Source organism: Silene latifolia, chromosome 5 (assembly GCF_048544455.1).
Source record: "Silene latifolia isolate original U9 population chromosome 5, ASM4854445v1, whole genome shotgun sequence".
NCBI lineage: Eukaryota > Viridiplantae > Streptophyta > Magnoliopsida > Caryophyllales > Caryophyllaceae > Silene > Silene latifolia.
Genome location: NC_133530.1, coordinates 53,663,883 through 53,669,284, shown reverse-complemented (window position 1 = coordinate 53,669,284; position 5,402 = coordinate 53,663,883). Strand labels below are relative to the sequence as shown.

Below are 5,402 nucleotides of genomic sequence, written 5' to 3'. Positions count from 1 at the left end.
AGCTCACATGTACATATGTAACAACAATATTATTCTATTTTATTTACGCATATCCAGGTTTGATCGTTCAACATGTGATTATTTAATATATGAAACATTCCATCTGGCAATTCAACTATCACTTATTACCCATGCTTGCTCTACTGTTCGACACATTACAATAATCCAAAAACCACAAATCACGATTCACATAATTATGCCTATTCACAAGGGTATGCAACAACATTCATCCATTAAATTCCACAGCGTTACATGACAATTAATACTAACTAAAGCACATGTACGGAGATTCACAGTGCATTACCACCGTCACATTACCAGATATTCGTGTGCAACTTTCAACACATCTACCATTCTCTATCATATATACACACACCCAGCTATTCACAACACTTGCATGTTTTGGCACTACTACTTGTACACACACGACATTACCACAAACTCAAACACAACGATATCTATTCTATATACCACACACAAAGATACACACCATTCCCGACTCAATATTCCCATTCGAAGTGGCTGGCATAAGCATATTGGGGCCAGGATTTTGAAATGAGGGCGCCTTCTCACCCACAATCAAGCAATTGCAGGGGCTCCCAACATACATACACGAGGTTCATTTTATTAGACTCACTACGTTCATTAGGCTCATTGGTTACGGGTTCAAAAACCGTCGCTTTGATACCATTTTGTAACACCCTCATCTACCAAAGAGCCTTAACAAGACCTTCCCTAGCAGATAAGGGCGTTACCATCTCGGTTGCCTGAGTAACAGTAAATATCAAATGTCAATAAAAGAACAATTATATTATTTTACAAGTTAACAACAAAAGAAAACATACAACTCGTGACAACTATCAACTACGTGATACTATCTCTGCCATGACTCGTGGTAAACTCGTCCATCCAAGCACCCAGCTAATATCCATGTATCAACCTGATAAGACTGACTGCTCACCATAATGGATCACGGTAGACACAACACAAGAAGAAAACACAATAACACCACACAAAATCAGTAACTGAAGGACACACAGAAACCAGACACAACAAACCACATACACATACAACACCCCCTCCAATCACCAACATCCTCTGACTGCCCGAAGGTCCAGTCCTACCAGAATACCCATCACAACAGATATTCACATGCCGCCAGTGGGGGACCGCAGCCGTTCCCACCAAATTCCCGCTCATCAATCCCGAGCGAAAACCCAAGTTCCTTAATGTTCACATCCCCTCCTGTGGCGGGTTACACAGAGGGCGAATCAAGGGCTTGAAGCCACTCTCGCAAGTGACTCCACTCAGCTGAGGGCGCGCCTCACGAACTAGAGACAAACAAACAACAACCGACTATAACCAATCCACATTACCAAACATAACACCAAGTACAACCAGATTCTATAAACCACATACTAAACAACCAACAGTACTGAGTAGGAGAACCTACCTCTAGCCATCACAACAACACCGCATACAATCCACACAATGGCAAGCAACCACCAGAACCACCTATTACAAATAGTATGACGATCTATTACTACTACCATAACCATAACTGAACTAAGGAAAACTATGATGATGACGACAACGTACCTATATATAGCAATCCAGTGACGAGACCGCTACCCGACTCGTGCTTCCCATCCCCATGGTGTCTCAACACTAAAAAGCTCCAAAAGGATGAATATAGGTGAAGGGATAGATAAGTGACGACATCTAGGTTTAGAAGAAAACGAATGAAATGATTTTGGGTTTCACGATATCGCGATATATATTTTACCGCTGGACTCTAGTTACTCGATCGAGTATATGAATTACTCAATCGAGTGACTGAGCTACTCAATCGAGTAGCCTCTGCTAGATCGAGCCTTCTCTACTCAACAGGTTACTATGACGTAAGACTAAACTTGAAGGACTAACAAAGGTCTAGACATGCATCTAAGGTCAGTCAACGACGGTTCACGGATCCCTAAAAGGACGGGTATTACAACTATCCATGATCACCCCTATGACCGCAATTAGAAATTTCACAGTCCCAAGTTCCATAACACTAAAGAACATAAAAATCCGTCATCATATGCTGCCTCAAAGCGCACCTCAAAATAGCACACTACAAGAACAATTAGAAAATCGATAAACCGTCTTAAACGAGGTACCTTCTATCAACCAACCACATTTCGAGGTCAATATCAGCTCGAATCAGGCGTCCTGTTTCATACATGTAGGTTGAGGGTGTAACCCAAATAACTCTCATCTTCCTTTCATTTACGTCATTTTTTATGTATATATCATACTAACATACTAACTTTTATTTGCCGTATGCTAACTTTTTAATTATCGAACTATACTAACTATAACACTAATAATAACTCGAGTACGACCATAAAATATCACAACTCAAACAACGTACATTGTCCTATGAGGAAGTTGAAAACCGTATCGATTGCGCTTCCGATTAGTTACATTTCGAGGCGATCGACGATGTGATCTAACATAATTAATCGGTCTAACCTAATTATTTCATTTCGTTTTTGTCTTTTTATTCATTCCGCCCTTGATGTGACCATAATTAGAGCATATTTAGTCCCCGAATTAGCCTTGTTCCCATGCTTTAGTGCATATTTGGGTCATTTATTGTCTTTAGTTCTTTGTTTTGCATATTCTTTGAGGTTTTGTGTCCTTGGTAGGAAAGGAGTGCAAACATTGCATTTTCATGGCAAAATGAGGCTAAATTGATTGAATTCAATGACCAAGCATCAAGGAGAGACAAGATTAGAAGGCCTTTGTACATACTATAGTAGATGGGCAATGATGAGAAAATATCATTGCATCCCCGAGGAAATCCTCAAGGATTTTATGAAGAAAAAGGAAGAACAGAAGAAAGAATGAAACTGTTTGACAATCCGTGCGGATTGCCCTGAAGACGCCCGTCCAAGGCCTACAATCCGAGCGTCTTTCTCAGCTGGACGCTCGGACAAGACCTCCCAAATCCGCCCGTCTTCACCTTCCGGACGCCCGTCCAGAAGCACCCAAATCCGCCCGTCCCGTGCCAAAAACGCCCGGATTCCCAGGCAGTCAATTTCGTCTTCTACAAGCTTCAAGGAAGGATGCTCATCTTTTTCTAAGACCGGCGAAAAAGAGACCGGAGATTCCTCAAGGACTTAATCGTCATTTAAGCCCTTAGTAAACCCTAATTTATGTACCTAATCCCCACTATAAATACCCCATTAGTCTAACTAGAAGAGCATGTTCTTCTTAGCAATCTTTAGTGTAGTTAACATCAATCAAATCTCTCTTTAATTTTGTAATCAACATTTAATCAAGTTTTAATACAAGTTTTATTTCCTTAATCTCTCTCTTGTTCATCCTTTATTTTGGGTAATTGAAGATTATTTGGGTTATTATTGGGAGATTGACAACCTTCCAATCAAGCATCAAGTACTTCTTTTATTCTTTGCTTTATTATTGGAATCATTAGTAGGTATAATTCTCTTAATCCCTTTTTAATTATTGTTAATCACTTTCATTTATTCATCATGTTTCACTTTGTTGGTATGATTGACAACCTTGTTAGCATGTTCAACATGATAATGAGTGAGTAGTTTTCTTAGCTAGGGTTAATGGGTTATTAGGAGAAACCAACATGGGGAATGATTCATGCTTAATTTAATATGTTTTCATAGTTTATTTGCTTGCTTGTTGTGATCTCAACTTATGCACATGTTATGTTTGATGAAATGCGAGCCTATGAATCCTTGCATTTTTTTACCCATCACCTATCTTTTCAATGAGACTTGTAAGACATAAACCAACTCGAGTCTCATTAGACCATGCATATTGTTGAGTAGGGAAGATTAAGTCGACTTGTAGGTGTTGTACAATCTAATCGATTCGGCTCCGGGACCCAAACTTTCCTAGGATTGTAAGATATAAACCAACTCGATCCATCACAACAATAATTGCTTGCTTATAATTTGAGAATATGTTTGTATGATCAATTCCCATGAATCCCCTATGACCCCATGACACCCAGTGCTTTTTATCAATTGTTTACATCCCTTTTAATTCATCTTGCTTGTTTACTTTCATTGCTATTTAGTTTAGTGATCTTCTACTTCAAACTCCAAATTGTGACACCCTTAGACACCACTAGTTGCAATAGAAAATCTCATCTCAATTCCCGTCCCATGGATCGACCTTTACTTGCCTCTTTACTAATTGTAGAGTTGTTTGTGAAGTTATAAATTGTGTTTTGGTCTAGGTGCTCCTAACGACAAGTACTGAAAACTAAACCCCTCATAAGGGATCACGACCAAAAATGGCGCCGTTGCCGGGGACGGTGTTAACTTGATTTAGATTTTCTTGTATTGTTATTAGTTGTGTCTTTCTTTGCCTTGGGGAAGTAAAACTCCTCAAGGTTTGTTTTAATTATTTTTGAGTTGTTTGATATTTTGCATGTCTAGAAGGTCACAAGGTGACTTGTTACCCTTTGATCACGAAATTGAAAGGACTTTGACAACCAATAGAAGACTTGCTAGGAGAACTTTGAGAGGTATCGGTGAGGTTGTAGATATTCAACCAAATACTATTGAGTTCATCAACCCTTTTGCAAGAGAAGGTGAGGAGAACCCAACACAAAATCAACCCACAATGCCTAAGTTTTCATCACATTCCGTACCCACCGAGGAGAACCTACCCAATGGTACTCCCACACCACAACATCTAACCGGAAATTTTATTGCCAAATCCGCATTTATCCAATTAGTCGATAGAAGCCAATTCGGGGGGATGCCTAGTGAAGACCCTCATTCTCATATGGAGACTTTTTGCGACTATTGTGATGCGATTTCTCAAACCGGTGTAACTCAAGTTCAAATTCGATGGGTCTTATTTCCTTTTTCTCTAATTGGCACCGCAAAACAATGGTTAAAAGGCCTTGATAAGGCTACTCTCGGAATTGATTCTTGGAAGAAGTTGGCTCTAGCTTTCTACAAAAAGTTCTATCCACCGGAAAAGACTAACATGCTAAGAGCTCAAATTACGGCTTTAAGCAAAGAGATGAAGAATCTTTGTATGAAGCTTGGGAGCGATTCAAAGGAATTTGTCGCTCATGTCCTCATCATGGACTTAGCGAGTGGTTCTTGGTACAACAATTTTGGAACGGTCTTTATGAAGATTCAAGAAACATTCTCAACATGGGATCAAATGGAATGTTCACCGAAGTTGATGACAATCAAACTTGGAACAAAATTGAGGAAATGGCGGTCCATAACTCACAATATAGTAGACCTCGCAAGGCTACTAGAGGAGAAAAGCATGAAGTGGACTCCATTACTCAATTGGGTGCTCAACTTAGTGCTCACATTGATACCATCAATTTGAAGTTTGAAAAAGCT

At 39.5% G+C, this 5,402-nt stretch overlaps 1 non-coding gene across 1 annotated transcript; it reads right to left on the bottom strand.

Moving 5' to 3' along the window:
• Positions 1 to 5,028: 5,028 nt before the first annotated feature.
• On the bottom strand, positions 5,029 to 5,134 carry LOC141658111 (small nucleolar RNA R71). The gene has a single exon (XR_012549017.1). It is a non-coding gene; the product is annotated as a small nucleolar RNA R71 (small nucleolar RNA).
• Positions 5,135 to 5,402: the final 268 nt, after the last annotated feature.